At 32.0% G+C, this 20,551-nt stretch overlaps 1 protein-coding gene across 1 annotated transcript in view; it reads right to left on the reverse strand.

Moving 5' to 3' along the window:
- Positions 1-3,812, reverse strand: part of LOC148941575 (eukaryotic initiation factor 4A-I-like) — a 450,045-nt gene extending 446,233 nt beyond the window's left edge. The window contains exon 1 of the mRNA XM_089104411.1: positions 3,713-3,812. The gene's annotated coding sequence lies outside the window, so the exon portion shown is untranslated. The remainder of the gene's footprint in view (positions 1-3,712) is intronic.
- Positions 3,813-20,551: the final 16,739 nt, after the last annotated feature.

Below are 20,551 nucleotides of genomic sequence, written 5' to 3' on the forward strand. Positions count from 1 at the left end.
TTCCTTAGTGATACTTTCTACCAATGCCCTTTTTATTTTTCCCGCAGTTTCACTGTCTATTACAATATTATTTTTACAGAGGTAACAGTTCCGGCACGTAGACAAGATATGGTTTATGATATTAGTAGAAGAGTAGGCCTTTCTTTTCCCCTTTGCTTTCATTTGAATGCTAATACCTAAAAGATGACGATAGGTTCTATCAATAGGTAGCATGTTACCTATAGCATTAACAAGAAGATACCCCTATTCATCAAAGACTATTTTTATGTTGGCATTCTGTTTGAGTGCGATCATCTCCGGAGATCTCAATCTCGAATATCCACCATCATAAGAGTTGAATTCTTTGGTGCTCCAAAGAAATTTAATTCCTTACTGTCATGACAATGCATGCATACATTTCCAATAGTGCTACCACTTGTACTTGTTTCATAGTTCAAATACTTCTCCTTCTCAGAATTCAAAACTACGATAACATCAACATGTGAACACACTTTTTTAAAATGCTTCATCTTCACTTTTTTAAAGATATGAGCTATGTCTTTATCGTTCCACAGCGTAAAAAATACTGATTTAATACATGCAATAAACTATGTGGTGTCAATAACCCGCCATAGAGCACCAGTGGGAAAGTCACATCGTGTCTATGAGCGAGCATAGAGTACGATTTGTAGAGGTGCAAGCCTATTTCATGTCATTTTAAGATACTTAAAAAAAAGTCCAAAAAAATTCAGTAAAAAAAAGTGCTACTACAAACATTATTTTTCTAATAGTAAGAGTCATGACTGACATATCTATAGCATTCTCATTTTGAGTTTCTAAAATATGAAGTGTGAATTTTTTATGTTTTAAGTATGTTTTATCTCATTCGAAGACATGAAAAAAAAGTTGAAAAAATACAATGTTAAAAAAATAATCTAAAAAAAGTTTTAAAAAAAGTGTAAAAAATGGAGGGGGGCAAAACAGTTGGATGGAGGGGAGGGGGCCTTGGGGGGTGGGGTAATGAGTACCTTGGAGGTTGAGGTCCTTGATGGCTAGGGTCATTGATGGTTGCTGTCCTTGATGATTCAAACCCATAACCATCTCACTAATCCTACATTGTGTACTTGTTCATTCTTAGACATGTAAAAAAGGTTGAAATAAAATTGTCATGTTAAAAAATAAACTTAAAAGTAAAAACAAAATGGGGGAATGGGCCAAGACAGTTGGGGGGAGGGTGGGGGCCCTTCTGTGTCTCAAGCGCGCAAAAACAGGATAAGGAAAAAAATGAAGGGGGGCCTTGAAAGTTGGGGGGGAATGTGGCCCTTCTCTGTCTCAAGCGTGCAAAAAAATATAAAAAATGGGGGGGGGGGCAAAAAAGTTGGGGAGGCCCTCTGGGGTTGGGGTAGGGGACCTTGGAGGTTGAGGTCCTTGGTGACTAGGGTTGTTGGTGGTTGCGGTCCTTGATGATTCAAATCCATAACCATCTCACTAATCCCATATTGTGTACTTGTTCATTCTAAGACATGTAAAAAAAGTTGAAATAAAATTATCATGTTAAAAAATTAACTTCAAAAAGTATAGAAAAAATGAGGGAATGGGCCCCAAAAGTTGGGGGGGGAGGGGGAGGGTGGGGGCCCTTGTCTGTCTTAAGCGCGCAAAAAAAGTATTACAAAATGGGGGGGGGGGCAAAAAAGTTAGGGGAAGCAGGGGGTCCCTTTGGGGTTTGTTTAGGGGTCCTTACAATACTGTTCAAATGAAACTTGTGTATTATACCGAACACTTTCGAGAACCGCCCAAATAAAAAATAACATGTATCTCTTAATAGGAGTTAGCATCCCCTGAGATGGCTTAAAATTTTCATTTCTACTTTTAAATTTATCTTGTCTCATGGAGAAATTGTGTCAATCAGTTATCTTGTCTTGTCTGTATTTTCAACTTTCTGATAAGAATATTCCAACGTTGAAATTTTTTTATCTGATGAGGTCACCTTGTTATCACAGTATTTCAACCGGTAATTGACAGCTATCATCTTTTCCTTATCTGAAGATGTAACATGTCCCGTTAGACTAGATTATAGAAAGCAGCAGAGGTGCCCCGTAGTGCCTTCTGTTGGATTCGTACTAAAAAAATAAAAAGGATGAATATATAACAGTTTATAAGCAATTTGGGCTATATATTTGCACATTAGGGGGGGGGGGTAAAGCATAGCATATATTAAATATGTAACGTAACGTAACCTAGGTACATTTTTTCCCCCAAAATCCCAAAAAATAACAGTTTAAGTATCGTAACGTAATGAAACCCATGCTTTGCATTGCATTACTCTATAGCGGTCTTGAATTAACCCGTCAAAAACGGGTTTTTCGTGACTGGTTTCTTTGTAAAGGCTCATATAGTGCACCAGTACCAAAAAAAGATTAATGGAAACTCACATTCACATACAAGATATCTGTAGTCTGAAATTAATTATTCCTCTGTTTAAACACAATCAATCAAATAGTATGTGGTAATAAAATATAAGTAAAGACCGACTCAGCTTAATAGCAACCAAAACTCTTAAAATTGAATTTTGACAACAATAGATTCATCAAAAGAATTTGCTTTTTACGCTGGTTCTGAATATACAGCGTTCATTCAGTTTAATGTTACCCATTAAAAGCTACAGATAATGTCCATATTTTTGTAAAACGGGGAAACACCCGCCCTCCCCAAAAAAATTCAAGCCATCTTAATAAAAAAAAAAAACATTATCAGGTTCAGCATATCATAGAGCCGTATCGTAGAAGTTTCAAGCTCCTGTATATGCAAATGCAGAATTTAGCATTTGACTTACGAATAAAGTGAACATACCACTCGATGCCTTTTTTATGCTCTTTCCAAATATATATATATATATATATATATAATATATATATATATATATATATATATATATATATATATATATATATATATATATATATATATATATATATATATATATATATATATATATATATATATATATATATATATATACATAGGCCTATAGGGGTGGAGGCAAAACTCATGTGCGGCAATAGTGATTATTATTTTCAGAAAGAGCAGAAAAAAGGCATCAAGTGTGTATCTACCCCTAAAAGGGCTTAAAATTGAACCTGCGAGTAAAACGATTATTTTACTTAGAAAGAGCGTAAAAAATGGCATCTAGGGGTACTTTCACTTTATTTGTAGGTCAATAATATGAACTGCTCAATATTTACCCTTTTCTCTTTCCCAAATGACCACTGCTTCACTTTACCCCCCCCCTTAACGGATGAGTATAATGTCAATCACATAAATTCTCATTATCTATTACAATACCGAACGGTTAAAATGCCCGAATAATCTGCGTTTCATCCTCGGGCGTTGTAACCGTACGATATTGTGAAAAAGAGCGGGGTGTATATATATCCAATAAAGGTGGGGGGCAGAAGCTATATGCTTGAAATTAATCAGGATTGAAATTAATAGTTTTTTTATGACTATATTTAAGTAGTCTACAAAATTCTTAAGACTTCTTTCGATTTTGATCCTGGTTGACCTTTACCGATCTTGTTTATGAGAGACATTGTTTTGCATCACCCCTCTTGCTAACGTCAATTGTCCTTATTCCTTCTCAGATGAAAATCACAAATCATTCTCCCCAAAAATGTACAGCAAGGGGGCTGAATAAGAAATAAAATCAGAAAGGAAAAACAAAAACAAAACACACCTTCAAACATGCGCAAATTAATTCTTTCCAGTCACATTGCCAAAAACCAACTAACTTATTTAATGACGCAGTTTGAAATATTACTAAAAAGACAGACACAGTAATATTGTATTGCATTCTTTAACTAATTGTACAAACACGTGCAAACATTGTCTAAAAAGAGATGTTAAATAAAGTTCGAGAGTAACACAAATTCAGTGGAATCATGATCAGCGCAATAGCACTGCCTAAGTAAAGAACGATGTTGGCACATTGTATTTTCTTGTTTTCTTTTGGTTGATTTTAGACCAAGGCACTTCATATCGAAGGAGCTGTCGTAGAATCTTTGAATAGGGCTCATTCGATTGGAAATCGGAACGGTTTATGTCCTTTTTAATACCCGAAAGTGATTGGAAGGCAACTAACACCCCTTCCATGCCTATCATTTCCCCAAACGCATCCAATCAAAATTTTAAGATAGCCACTTTGTTCAACGTGGTTGAAAGATCTCGGAATTATGTCTTTGATGAGGACACTCCCCCACAGCCCTCAGAGCAAGGGTTGTAAGTTATGCCCTGGGGGTATATAAGGTTTTTATAGATAGCGTTCTTAAAGAAACTTCAAAAAGGGCTCATTCAATTGGAAATTGAGACGGTTATTGCCATTTAGTTCTACGTACTTGAAAGTACTGGAAATTACATCTTTGGGGATGACGAACCGTCCACAGCCCTCAGGGTAAGGGTTGTAAGTTATGTCCTGGGGGCATATAAGGTTCTTATAGAAAGGGTTGTTATAGAAACTTCAAAAATAGGTAATTGGATTGTAAATTGAAAGGGCTAGTGCCGTTTTTAATAGTAGAAACGTATTGAAGGGCAAATAACCTCCTCTTACGCCCACCATTTCCCAAAACACATCCAATCAAAATTTTGAGATTAGACATTTTTTCAACGTAGTGACAGCTCTAGAAATTATGTCTTTGAGGATGACAACCCCCCACAGCCCTCATGGTAAGGGTTATAATTTACGCCCTTGGGGTATATAAGGTTCTTATAGAAAGGGTCGTCATAGAAACTTCAAAAATGGGTCATGGGATTGTAAATTGAAAAGACTAGTGCCGTTTCTAATTGTAGAAAGTGATTGAATGGCAACTTACCCCCCTCTCATGCCCACCATTTACCAAAACACAAGCAATCAAAATTTTGAGGTAGACATTTTTTCAACGTAATGACAGTTCTAGAAATTATGTCTTTGAGGATGACAACCCCCCACAGCCCTCAAGGTAAGGGTTGTAAGTTACGCCCATGGGGTATATAAAGTTTTTATAGAATGTGTTGTTGTAGAAACTTCAAAAAGGGCTCATTCGATTCGAAATTAAAAGGGCTAGTGCCCTTTTTAATAGTCAAAAGTGATTGGACGACATCAAACCCCTTTTTCACGCCCCAATTTCCCCAAACACATCTAATCAAAATTGCCATTTTGTTCAACGTAGTTTAAAGTTCTAAGAAATTAGGTCTTCGAGGATGACATCCCCCCCCACAGCCTTCAGGAAAAGGGTTTAAGTTAAGCCCTGGGGCATATAAGGTTTTTATAGACAGTGTTGTCTTAGAAACTTCAAAAAGGCCTTATTCAATTGGAAATTGAAACGGCTAGTTCCCTTTTTAGAAGTCGAAAGTGATTGAAGGGCAACAAACCCTCGTCTCACGCCCATCATTCTCCAAAAAGACATCCAACAAAAATTTTTAGATAGCCATTTTTCAACGTGGTTTAAAGTTTTGGAAATTATGTCTTTGAAGATGACACCCCCCCCCTCCAAAGCCCTCAGGGCAAGGGTTGTAAGTTATACCCTGGGGATATTTAAGGTTCTTATAGAAATGGTTGCAGTAGAAACTTCAAAAACGGCTCATTCGGTTGGAAATTGAAAGAACTAGTGCTCTTTTTAATAGTGGAAAGTGATTGGAGGGCAACTAACCCCCTCTTACGCCCACCATTCCCCCAAACACGTCCAAACAAAATTTTGAGACAGCTATTTTTTTCAACGGAGTTTAAAGTTCTGGAAATTTGGTCTTTAAGGATGACACCCCCCTCCATCAGCCCTCAGGGGGGGAGGGGTGTAAAGAGCGTAGCGTAAAGAGCGAGGCGTTAAGGAGGGGACAGCCCCTTTCATATAAGGAATAATTTCTGTTCGTTTTAAGTTTTAACGTCGTTCCTTACTTTCAGTTAAAAAAACTTGTTTTTTATTTAATTTTCGAACGTTTTTGACTTAATGCAGGTTTTGATTTTGGCTCACCGTACATGAATAATTAAAACAAAATTTGAATATTAATTTTACTTTTATTTGGTTAAATGGATTTCTAGAAACTTGTTTAATTTTATTTACGAACGTTTCTATTAGTAGTAAATATACTCAAATTATGAATAAACTGACGTAACGAACTTCTATATTCATATATTTTTAATACGTATATTAGGGGTTTCACCCCCTAGTCAATACCTCGCTCTTTAAGCTAAAGTTCGAATTTTGTTCCCATTCTTTAAAAATTACCCCTTAATCACAAAGGCCGTTAATTAGAATAAATAGCTCTTATGAAAGTACTAAAAAATTGACTAGGGGTGAACCAAATCATATATGTAATATTTTCTGTTCGTTTTAAGTTTTGATGTTGCTGCTGTTGCAGTTGAAAAACTTGTTTTTTTATATTTAATTTCTGATTTTTTTTAAAATAATGCTGGGATGTCCGGCATCCCCTTTATAGCGATGTCCTTTCTCCCATGAAAACTTCCTTCGTGGAAAGACCCTCCCAAATAACCCCCGACCAACCCCCCCCCCACTACCAGAAAAAATCTCCCCTGAAAACGTCTGTATACTTCCCAATAACCAATACTATATGTTAACATTGGGTAAAGTTCAAGTAGAGATGACCCGATAACTCCCACGCGACACCCCTGCTGCCACCTACAACTTTTTTTACATAATTTATGTCCGTTTGTTGTCACTGAGAATGAAAAAATAGGAATTTTCTCACATTGATGGTGGTTTCATGGACGGTTATGTGTGTTGGTCAATTTATTTGATGTTTTTCATGGATGTCAACAGTAATTTATGTCTGTTTTATGGTTTTTGTCAGTGAGAATTTGAAAAACAGTATTTTTCTCACTTGAAAAAACAGGAATTTTGTCACATTGATGTATGTTTTCTTGGACGGTTATGTGTGTTGGTAAATTTATTTGATGTTTTTCATGTATGTCAAAATCAATGTCAGTGAGAATGAAAAAACAGGAACTTTATCACTTTAATGGATGTCAACAGTAATTTATGTCTGTTTTATGGTTTTGTCAGTGAGAATGGAAAAACAGGAACTTTCTCAGTTAGAATTTTAAAAACAGTATTTTTCTCACTTGAAAAAACAGGAATTTTGTCACATTGATGGATGTTTTCTTGGACGGTTATGTGTGTTGGTCAATTTATTTGATGTTTTTCATGTATGTAAACATCAATGTCAGTGAGAATGAAAAAACAGGAACTTTCTCACTTTAATGGATGTCAACAGTAATTTATGTCTGTTTTATGGTTTTTGTCAGTGAGAATGGAAAAACAGGAACTTTCTCACTTTGATGGTTGTTTTCTTGGATGGTTATCTGTGTTGGCCAATTTATTTGATGTTTTCATGGATGTCAACAACAATTCATGTCTGTTTTATAGTTTTTGTCACTGAGAATGAAAAAACAGAAGTTTCCTCACTTGAAAATTTTTAATGCTGACGAGACTCCTAATATGGGCATAGAGTCCCTAGGGAGAACACGTGGTTAATCAAAGTGGAACACCTGTGCTGTCAGTCATTAATCAAATTGTTTCCGGGGAAGTTAATTAATGTCTGACAGATGACGTCAAGTTAATTAATGTCTTTGGAGTTCGACCAGGATTGTTTCCAGGGGAAGTTAATTAATGTCTGACAGATGATGTCATGATTGATTAATTTGACACGAAAGGGGAATTAATTGTTGTTTCTAAGGAGAATTATTGATTCACGAAAGGAGAATTAGTTTGTGTTTTCCAAAGAGAATTGTTCCCAAGCGAATGTTTATTAATATCTTTGGAGTTCTTTCAAGAGAATTGTTTCCGGGCGAATGTTTTGATCTTAGCAATGAAGAGATTGATTCACGAAAGGGTTTCCAAGTAATTTGAAATGTGACAGCACAGAGATGTCAAAAACAAAGAAGAACACGCAGAAATTACGTTTAGAGATTATTTGGGGGAAACAATTTTAGACATTATAGGGAATTATTTCGGCGAAACAGTTAGAGACATTTTAAAAGACGATTTTAAAAGAAGATTTTAGAAGAGGATTTGAGGGTGAAACTCTGTGGTCGTTATAATACACAAGTTCCATTTGGACAGTGTCATGAGGTCCTCTACCCCAACCCCAATGGGTCCTCATACCCCACGGGTCCTCATACCCCACCCGGCCCTCAAGGGCCCCCCAGACCCTCAAAGGTCCCCCAGGCTCCCAAAGGGCCCCCGGACGCCCAAGGGTTTGTTATGTTATGTTTTGTTATGCTATGTTATGTTATGTTATGTTATGCTATATTATGTTATGTTATGTTATGTTATGTTATGTTATGTTATGTTATGTTATTCTATGTTATGTTATGTTATGTTATGTTATGCTATGCTATGTTATGTTATGTTATGTTATGCTATGCTATGTTATGTTATGTTATGTTATGTTATGCTATATTATGTTATGTTATGTTATGTTATGCTATGTTATGTTATGTTATGTTATGTTATGCTATGTTATGCTACGTTATGCTATGTTATGTTATGTTATATTATGTTATGCTATGTTGTGTTATGTTATGTTATGTTATGCTATGTTATGTTATGCTATTTTATGTTATGTTATGTTATGTTATGTTATGTTATGTTATGTTATGTTATACCTTTCAAAAGACATTTCAGAGCAAGTTCCTTTCTTAATGTCCCTTCTAAACATGGTTTACTTTGTCACAGTTACATTTTCTTGATTTTTCAAAGTTCATTTTGAATTTCTTTGATTGAAATACAAGAGTTAGATTATTTCACTAATGTTTTGTCGTGGTTTAACTTGTCACAATTACATTCTATTGATTTTTCAAAGTTCATTTTGAATTTCTTTCGTTGAAATGCAAGAGTTGGAATATTTCAGTAGTGTTTGGTTGTGGTTTACCTTGTCACAGTTACATTTTCATAACTTTTCAATGTTCCTTTTGAATTTCATTCAGTTAAATGAAATAGCTGGACAAGTTCAGTGGTGTATTGTTATGGTTTACCTTGTCAAACATACATACCAGCGATTTTTCAATATTAATTTTGAATTTCTTTCGTGAATCGCAAGAGTTGGATTATTTCAGTAGTGTTTTGTCGTGGTTTTCTTTGTCACAGTTAAATTATCTTAATTTTTCAAAGTTCAATATTTTTTTCTTTCATTGAAATGTAAGAGTTGGAATATTTCAGTTGGGTTTTGTTGCGGTTTACCTTGTCACAGTTACATTCTCTTGATTTTTCAAAGTTCATTTTGGTTTTATTTCATTGAAATGCAAGAGTTGGACTATTTCAGTAGTGTTTTGTTGCGGTTTACCTTGTCACATTTATATTCTCCTGATTTTTTAAAGTTCATTTTGGTTTTCTTTCATTGAATTGCAAGAGTTGGAATATTTCAGTAGTGTTCTGTCGTGGTTTACCATGTCACAGTTACATTCTCTTGATTTTTCAAAGTTCATTTGAATTTCTTTCGTTGAAATGTGAGAGTTGGATTATTTCAGTAGTGTTTTGTTGTGCTTTACCTTGTCACAGTTACATTCTCTTAATTTTTCAAAGTTCATTTTGAATTTCTTCCGTTGAAATGAAAGAGTTGGAATATTTCAGTAGTGTTTTGTTGTGCTTTACCTTGTCACAATTACATTCTCCTGATTTTTCAAAGTTCATTTTGGTTTTCTTTCGTTGAAATGTAAGAGTTGGAATATTTCAGTAGTGTTTTGATGTGGTTCACCTTGTCACAGTTACGTTCTCTTGATTTTTCAAAGTTCATTTTGGTTTTTTTTCGTTGAAATGCAAGAGTTGCAATATTTCAGTAGTGTTTTGTTGTGGTTTACCTTGTCACACTTATATTCTCTTAATTTTTCAAAGTTACTTTTGGATTTATTTCGGTGAAATGCAAGAGTTGTAATATTTCACTAGTGTTTTGTCATGGTTTACCTAGTCACATTTACATTCTATTGATTTTTCAAAGTTCATTTTGGATTTATTTCGTTGAAATGCAAGAGTTGGAATATTTCAGTAGTGTTTTGTCATTGCTTACCTTGTCACAGTTACATTCTCTTAATTTTTCAAATTTCTTTTTTGAATTTATTTCATTGAAATGCACGAGTTGGAATATTTCAGTAGTTTTTTCTCATGGTTTACCTTGTCACAGTTACATTCTATTAATTTTTCAAAGTTCATTTTTAATTTCTTTCTTTGAAAGGCAATAGTTGGAATATTTCAGTTGTGTTTTGTCATGATTTACCTTGTCACAGATACATTCTATTGATTTTTCGAAGTTCATTGTGGATTTCTTTCATTGAAATGCAAGAGTTGGAATATTTCAGTAGTGTTTTGTCGTGGTATACCTTGTCACAGTTACATTCTCTTGATTTTTAAAGTTCATTGTGTATTTCTTTTGTTGAAATGCAAGAGTTGGATTATTTCAGTAGTGTTTTGATGTGCTTTACCTTGTCACAGCTACATTCTATTGATTTTTCAAAGTTCATTTTTAATTTCTTTCATTGAAATGCAAGAGTTTGAATATTTCAGTAGTGTTTTGTCATGGTTTACCTTGTCACAGTTACATTCTCTTGATTTTTCAAAGTTCATTTTGGATTGCTTTCATTGAAATGCAAGAATTGGAATATTTCAGTAGTGTTTTGTCATGGTTTACCTTGTCACAGATACATTCTATTGATTTTTCAAAGTTCATTACGAATTTCTTTCATTGAAATGCAAGAGTTGGAATATTTCAGTAGTGCTTTGTCATGGTTTACCTTGTCACAATTACATTCTATTGATTTTTCAAAGTTCATTTGAATTTCTTTCATTGAAATGCAAGAGTTGGATTATTTCAGTAGTGTATTGTTGTGCTTTACCTTGTCACAGCTACATTTTCTTAATTTTTCAGAGTTCATTTTTATTTTCTTTCGTTGAAATGCAAGAGTTGGAATATTTCAGTAGTGTTTTGTCGTGGTTTACCTTGTCACAGTTACATTCTCTTGATTTTTCAAAGTTCATTTTTAATTTCTTTCGTTGAAATGTAAGAGTTGGAATATTTCAGTAGTGTTTTGTCATGGTTAATCTTGTCACAGTTACATTCTCTTGATTTTTCAAAGTTTATTTTGAATTTGTTTAATTTAAATGCAAGAGTTGGACTATTTAACTAGTGTTTTATCGTGGTTTACCTTGTCACAGTTACATTCTCTTAGTTTTTCAAAGTTCATTTGAATTTCTTTCGTTGAAATGTAAGAGTTGGAATATTTCAGTAGTGTTTTGTCATGGTTTACCTTGTCACAGATACATTCTCTTGATTTTTCAAAGTTGATTTTTAATTTTTTTCTTTGAAATGCAAGAGTTTGAATATTTCAGTAGTGTTTTGTCGTGGTTTACCTTGTCACTGTTACATTCTCTTGATTTTTCAAAGTTAATTTGAATTTATTACATTGTAATGCAAGAGTGGGAATATTTCAGTAGTGTTTTGTCGTGGTTTACCTTGTCAAACTTACATTCTCTTAATTTTTCAAAGTTCATTTTGAATTTCTGTATTTGAATTGTAAGAGTTGGAATATTTCAGTAGTGTTTTCTCATGGTTTACCTTGTCACAGATACATTCTCTTGAACTTTCAAAGTTCATTTCAAATTTCATTCATTGAAATGTAAGAGTTGGAATATGTCAGTAGTATTTTGTCGTGGTTTACTTTGTCATAGTTACATTCTCTTGATTTTTCAAAGTTCATTTGAATTTCTTACATTGTAATGCAAGAGTTGGATTATTTCAGTAGTGTATTTTCGTGGTTTAACATGTCACAGTTACATTTCCTTGATTTTTCAAAGATCATTTTCGATTTCATTCGTTGAAATGCTAGAGTTAGAATATTTCAGTATGTGCTTTGTCCTGGTTTAACTTGTCACAGTTACATTATCTTAATTTTTCAAAGTTCATTTTGAATTTCTTTTGTTGAAATGCAAGAGTTGGAGTATTTCAGTAGTGTTTTGTTGTGCTTTACCATGTCACAGTTACATTCTCTTGATTTTTCAAAGTTCATTCTGAATTTCTTTCATTGAAATGCAAGAGTTGGAATATTTCAGTAGTGTTTTGTCGTGGTTTTCCTTGTCACAGTTACATTCGCGTGATTTTTCAAAGTTCATTTTGGGTTTCTTTAGTTGAAAGGAAAGAATGGGATTATTTCAGTAGTGTTTTGTCGTGGTTTACCATGTCAAAGTTAAATTCCCTTGATTTTTAGAAGTTCATTTTGAATTTCTCTCATTGAAATGCAAGAGTTGGAATATTTCAGTAGTGCTTTGTTGTGGTTTACATTGTCACACTTACATTCTCAAGATTTTTCAAAGTTCATTTTGGATTTCTTTCATTGAAATGCAAGAGTTTGAATATTTAAGTAGTTTTTTTATATGGTTTACCTTGGCACACTTACATTTTCTTGATTTTTCAAAGTTCATTTTGGATTTCTTTCATTGAAATGCAAGAGTTGGAATATTTCAGTAGTGTTTTGTCGTGGTTTACCTTGTCACAGTTACATTCTCTTGATTTTTCAAAGTTCATTTTGGATTTCTCTCGTTGAAATGCAAGAGTTGAATTATTTCAGTAGTGTTTTGTCGTGGTTTACCTTGTCACAGTTACATTCTCTTGATTTTTCAAAGTTCATTTTGGATGTCTTTCGTTGAAATGCAAGAGTATTCCAAATCTTGCATTTCAACGAAAGAAATCCAAAATGATCTTTGAAAAATCAAGAGAATGCAAGTGTGGTAAGGTAAACCACGAGAAAACACTACTGAAATATTCCAATTCTTGCATTTCAATGAAAGAAATCCAAAATGAACTTTGAAAAATCAAGAAAATGTAACTGTCACGAGGTAAACCATAGAAAAACATTACTGAAATATTCCCACTCTTGCATTTCAACGAAAGAAACTCAAAATGAACTTTGAAAAATCAAGAGAATGTGATTTTGTAAAGATAAATCATGACAGAACTATTGAAGTATTTAAATTCTTGCATTTCAATGAAAGAAATTAAAAATGAACTTTGCAAAATCAAGAGAATGTAACTTTTATAAGGTAAACCACGACCACACAATAATGAAATATTACAACTCCTGCATTTAAATGAAATAAATACAAAATGAACTTTGAAAAATCAATAAAATTTATGTTTGACAAGGTAAACCACAACCAAACACTAATGAAATATTCAAAATATTGAATATCAACGAAAGAAATTCAAAATAAACTTTGAAAAATCAAAAGAATGTAACTTTGACAAGGTAAAACACGACAAAACACTATTGAAATATTCAAAATCTAGAATTTCATCGATAGAAATACTGAAATATTCCAACTCTTGCATTTCAATGAAAGAAATTCAAAATGAAATTTGAATAATCAAGAAAATGTAACTTTGACAAGGTAAACTACGACAAAACACTACTGAAATATTCCAACTCTTGCATTTCAACGAAAGAAATCCAAAATGAATTTTGAAAAATCAAGAGAATGTAAGTGTGACAAGGTAAACTACGGCAAAACACTATTGAAGTAATCCAACTCTTGCATTTCAATGAAAGAAATACAAAATGAACATTGAAAAATTAAGAGACTGTAACTGTGAATAGTTAAACCACGACAAAACACTACTGATATAATCCAACTCTTGCATTCCAATGAAAGAAATCCAAAATGAACATTGAAAAATTAAGGGAATGTAACTGTGACAAGGTAAACCACAACCAAACACTACTGAAATATTCCAACTATTGCATTTCAAAGAAAGAAATTCATAATGAACTTTGAAAAATCAATAGAATGTAACTTTGACAAGGTAAAACACGACAAAACACTAATTAAATATTACAAATCTTGATTTTCAACGAAAGAAATTCAAAAGGAAATTTGAAAAATACTGAAATATTCCAACTCTTGCATTTCAACGAAAGAAATCCAAAATGAACTTTGAAAAATCAAGAGAATGTAACTGTGACAAGGTAAACCACGACAAAACACTACTGAAATATTTCAACTCTTGCATTTCAACGAGAAAAATCCAAAATGAACTTTGAAAAGTCAAGAGAATGTAACGGTGACAAGGTAAACCACGACAAAACACATCTGAAATATTCAAAATCTTGCATTTCCATGAAAGAAATCCAAATTGAACTTTGAAAAATCAAGAAAATGTAAGTGTGCCAAGGAAAACCATATCAAAATACTACTGAAATATTCAAACTCTTGCATTGCAATGAAAAAAATTCAAAATGAACTTTGAAAAATCAATAGAATGTAAGTATGACAAGGTAAACCACGACAAAACACTACTTAAATATTCCAACTCTTATATTTCAACGAAAGAAATTCAAAATAAACTTTGAAAAATCATGAGAATGTAAGTGTGACAAGCTAAACCACGAGAAAACACTACTGAAATATTCCAACTCTTGCATTTCAATGAGAGAAATTCAAAATGAAACTATAAAAATCAAGGAAATTTAACTTTCAGAATGTAAACCACGATGAAACACCACTGAACTATTCCCATTCTTGAATTTCACAGAAAGAAATTTAAAATGAACTTAGAAAAATCACGCAAATATAAATTTGATAAGGTAAACCACGACAAAACGCTACTGAAATATTCCAACTCTTGCATTTCAACTAAAGAAATCCAAAATGAACTTTGAAAAATCACGCGAATGTAACTGTGACAAGGTGAACTACGACAAGACACTACTGAAATATTCCAACTCTTGCATTTCAATGAAAGAAATTCAAAATGAACTTTGAAAAATCAAGAAAATGTAACTGTGACACGGTAAACCAAAACGAGACGCAACTGAAATATTCCAAGTCTTGCATTTCAACGAAAAAAATTCAAAATGAACTTTTAAAAATCAAGAAAATGTAACTGTGACAAGGTAAACCACGACAAAACACTACTGAAATAATCCAACTCTTACATTTCAATGAAAGAAATTCAAAATGAACATTGAAAAATAAAGAGAATGTAAATGTGACAAAGTAAACCACAACAAAACATTACTGAAATATTCCAACTCTTGCATTGCTACGATAGAAAATCAAAATGAACTTTGAAAAATTAAGATAAAGTAATTGTGACAAGTTAAATCATGACAAAAAACTACTGAAATATTCCAAATCTTACATTTCAACGAAGGAAATCGAAAAAGATCTTTGAAAAATCAAGGGAATGTAACTGTGACATGGCAAACCACGACAAAACACTACTGAAATAATCCAACTCTTGAATTTCAATGTAAGAAATTCAATTGAACTTTGAAAAATCAAGAGAATGTAACTGTGACAAAGTAAACCACGACAAAATACTACTGACATATTCCAACTCTTACATATCAATAAATGAAATTCGAAATGAACTTTGAAAATTCAAGAGAATGTATCTGTGACAAGGTAAACCATGACAAAACACTACTGAAATATTCCAAAGCTTACATTTGAACGACAGAAATTAAAAATGAATTTCAAAAATTAAGAGAATGTAACTGTGACAAGGTAAAGTATAACAAGAAACTACTGAAATAATCCAACTCTTGCATTACAATGTAAGAAATTCAAATGAACTTTGAAAAATCAAGAGAATGTAAGTTTGACAAGGTAAACCACGACAAAACACTACTGAAATATTCCAACTCTTGCATTTCAATGAAAGAAATTCAAAATGAACTTTGAAAAATCAAGAGAATGTATCTGTGACAAGGTAAACCATGAAAAAACACTACTGAAATATTCCAACTCTTACATTTCAACGAAAGAAATTCAAATGAACTTTTAAAAATTAAGAGAATGTAACTGTGACAAGGTAAACCACGATAAAACACTAGTGAAATATTCCAACTCTTGCATTTCAATGAAAGAAATTCAAAATAAACTTTGAAAAATCAAGAAAATGTAACTGTGACCAGGTAAATCACGACAAAACACTACTGAAATATTCCAACTTTTGCTTTTTAATGAAAGAAATTCGAAATGAACTTTGAAATATCAAGAAAATGTATCTGTGACAAAGTAAACTAGGACAAAACACTACTGAAATATTCCACCTCTTGCATTTCAACGAAAGAAATTCAAAATGAACTTTGAAAAATCAAGGGAATGTAACTGTGACAAGGTAAACCACGATAAAACACTATTGAAATATTCCAACTCTTGCATTTCAATGAAAGAAATTCAAAATTAACTTTGAAAAATCAAGAGAATGTAACTATGACAAGGTAAACCATGACAAAACACTACTGAAATATTCCAACTCTTGTATTTCAACGAAAGAAATTCAAAATGAACTTTTAAAAATTAAGAGAATGTAACTGTTACATGGTAAAGCACAACAAAACACTACTGAAATAATCCAACTCTTGCATTTCAATGAAAGAAATTCAAATGAACTTTGAAAAATCAATAGAATGTAAGTGTGACAAGGTAAACCATGACAATGCACAACTGAAATATTCCAACTCTTGCATTTCAGTGAAAGAAATTCGTAATGAACTTTGAAAAATCAATAGAATGTATCTGTGACAAGGTAAACCATGACAAAACACTACTGAAATATTCCAACTCTTGCATTTCAATTAAAGAAATCCAAAATAAACTTTGAAAAATCAAGAGAATGTAACTGTGACAAGGTAAACCACGACAAAACACTACTGAAATAATCCAACTCTTGCATTACAATGTAAGAAATTCAATTGAACTTTGAAAAATCAAGAGAATGTAACTGTGACAAAGTAAACCACGAAAAAATACTACTGACATATTCCAACTCTTACATATCAATAAATGAAATTCGAAATGAACTTTGAAAATTCAAGAGAATTTATCTGTGACAAGGTAAACCATGACAAAACACTACTGAAATATTCCAACTCTTTCATTTCAATGAAAGAAATTCAAAATTATCTTTTAAAAATCAAGAGAATGTAACTGTGACAAGGTAAACCACGACAAAACACTACTGAAATATTCCAACTCTTGCATTACAATGTAAGAAATTCAAATGAACTTTTAAAAATCAAGAGAATGTAACTGTGATAAAGTAAACCACGACAAAACACTACTGACGTATTCCTACCCTTGCATTTCAAAGAAAGAAATTCAAAATGAAATTTCAAAAATCAAGAGAATGTATCTGTGACAAGTTAAACCATGACAAAGCACTACTGAAATATTCCAACTCTCAGATTTCAACGAAAGAAATTCAAAATGAACTTTGAAAAATTACGAGAATGTAATTGTGACAAGGTAATCCACGATAAACCACTAGTGAAATATTCCAACTCTTGCATTTAAATGAAAGAAATTCAAAACAAAATTTGAAAAATTAAGAGAATGTAACTGTGACAAGTTAAACCACGACATAACACTACTGAAATATTCCAACTCTTGCATTTTAATGAAAGAAATTCAAAATGAACTTTGAAAAATCAAGAGAATGTAACTGTGACAAGGTAAACCATGACAAAACACTACTGAAATATTCCAACTCTTGCATTACAAAGAAAGAAATTCGAAATGAACTTTGAAAAATTAAGAGAATGTAACTGTGACAAGGTAAACCACGATAAAACACTAGTGAAATATTCCAACTCTTGCATTTCAATGAAAGAAATTCAAAATGAACTTTGAAAAATCAAGAGAATGTAACTGTGACAAGGTAAACCATGGCAATGCACTACTGAAATATTCCAACTCTTGCATTTCAATGAAAGAAATTCGTAATGAACTTTGAAAAATCAATAGAATGTATCTGTTACAATGTAAACCATGACAAAACGCTACTGAAATATTCCAACTCTTGCATTTCAATGAAAGAAATACAATATAGACATTTAAAAATCAATAGAATGTAACTGTGACAAGATAAACCATGACAATACACTACTGAAATAATCCAACTCTTGCATTTCAAAGAAAGAAATTAAAACTGAACTTTGAAAAATAAATAGAATATAACTGTGACAAGGTAAAGCACATCAAAACACTATTGAAATATTCCAACTCTTGAATTTCAACGAAAGAAATCCACAATGAACTTTGAAAAATCAAGAGAGTGTAACTGTGACACGGTAAACCACGAAAAAACACTACTGAAATATTCCAACTCTTGCATTTCAACGAATGAAATTCAAAATTAACTTTGAAAAATCAAGAGAAGTAACTGTGACAAGGCAAACCACGACAAAACACTACTGAAATATTCCAACTCTTGCATTTCAATGAAAGAAATTCAAAAATGAACTTTGAAAAATCAAGAGAATGTAACTATGACAAGGTAAACCATGACAAAACACTACTGAAATATTCCAATTCTTGCATTTCGACGAAAGAAATCCAAAATGAACTTTGAAAAATTAAGAGAATGTAACTGTGACTAGTTAAACCAAAACAAAACACAAGTGAAATATTCCAACTCTTGCATTTCATCGAAAGAAATAAAAAATGAACTTTGTAAACTCAAAATAATGTAAGCGTGACAAGGTAAACCACAACAAAACACTACGAAAAGTTGCAACTTTTGCATTTAATAAAAAAAAAATAGAAATGAACTTCGAAAAATTAAAAAAATGCAACTGGGACAAGTTGAACACCAACAAAACAAGACTGAAATTTCAGGATCTAGAATTTCAACGAGAGAAAACCAATATGAGCCTAGAAAAATCAAGATAATGTGACTGTGACAAGGTAAACCCCGACAAAACATTACTGAAATATTCCAACTCTTGCATTTCAATGATAGAAATTAAAAATGAACTTTGAAAAATTAAGAGAATCTAACTGTGACAAGTTAAACCGTTACAAAACATTACTGAAATATTCCAACTCTTGCATTTCAATTAAAGAAATTCAAAATGAACTTTGAAAAATAAAGAGAATATAACTGTGACAAGGTAAACCATGGCAAAACACTACTGAAATATTCCAAATCTTGCATTTCAACGAAATAAATTCAAAATGAACTTTGAAAAATTAAGAGAATGTAACTGTGACAAGGTAAAGCACAACAAAACACTACTGAAATAATCCAACTCTTGCATTTCAGTGAAAGAAATTCAAATGAACTTTGAAAAATCAATAGAATGTAATTGTGACAAGGTAAACCATGACAATGCACAACTGAAATATTCCAACTCTTGCATTTCAGTGAAAGAAATTCGTAATGAACTTTGAAAAATCAATAGAATGTATCTGTGACAAGGTAAACCATGACAAAACACTACTGAAATATTCCAACTCTTGCATTTCAATGAAAGAAATCCAAAATTACCTTTTAAAAATTAATATAATTTAACTGTGAGAGGGTAAACAACGACAAAAAACTACTGAAATAATCCAACTCTTGCATTACAATGTAAGAAATTCAATTGAACTTTGAAAAATCAAGAGAATGTAACTATGACAAAGTAAACCACGACAAAATACTACTGACATATTCCAACTCTTACATATCAATAAATGAAATTCGAAATGAACTTTGAAAAATCAAGAAAATTTATCTCTGACAAGGCAAGCCACAACGAAACACCTCTTACATATTCCAGATATCAACGTTCATTGGTAAAGAACCAAACTGAACTTTGAATAATCAAAAAACCATAAGTTTGACGAGGTAAAGAACAACAAGAAAATGCGGAAATAATACACCTATTGCAGTTAACGTTAAGAAAATCAAATGAACTGTGAAAAATAAAGAGAATGTAACTGTGACAAGGTAAACCACGACAAAACACTACTGAAATATTCCAACTCTTGCGTTTCAATGAAAGAAATTCAAAATGAACTTTGAAAAATCAAGAGAATGTATCTGTGACAAGGTAAACCATGACAAAACACTACTGAAATATTCCAACTCTTACATTTCAACGAAAGAAATTCAAATGAACTTTGAAAAATTAAGAGAATGTAACTGTGACAAGGGAAACCACGATAAAACACTAGTGAAATATTCCAACTCTTGCATTTCAATGAAAGAAATTCAAAATAAACTTTTAAAAATTAAGAAAATGTAACTGTGATAAGGTAAATCATAACAAAACACAACTTAAATATTCCAACTCTTGCTTTTCAATGAAAGAAATTCTAAATGAACTTTGAAATATCAATAAAATGTATCTGTGACAAAGTAAACTATGACAAAACACTACTGAAATATTCCAACTCTTGCATTTCAACGAAATAAATTCAAAATGAACTTTGAAAAATTAAGAGAATGTAACTGTGACAAGGTAAACCAAGATGAATCACTAGTGAAATATTCCAACTCTTGCATTTCAATGAAAGAAATTCAAAATGAACTTTGAAAAATTAAGAGAATGTAACTGTGACAAGTTAAACCACGGCAAAACACTACTGAAAAATTCCAACTCTTCCATTTAAACTAAATAAATTAAAAACTAACTTTTAAAAATTAAAAAAATGTAACTTTGACATGGTAAACCACTAAAAAAAACTACTGAAATATTCTTACTATTGTATTTAAGAGAAATAAATTCAAATGAACATTGAAAAATCAAGATAATGTATCTCTGACA

This window comes from Artemia sp. Qi Xiang Cuo, chromosome 18 (genome assembly GCF_049724085.1).
Source record: "Artemia sp. Qi Xiang Cuo chromosome 18, ASM4972408v1, whole genome shotgun sequence".
Classification (NCBI taxonomy): Eukaryota; Metazoa; Arthropoda; class Branchiopoda; order Anostraca; family Artemiidae; genus Artemia; species Artemia sp. Qi Xiang Cuo.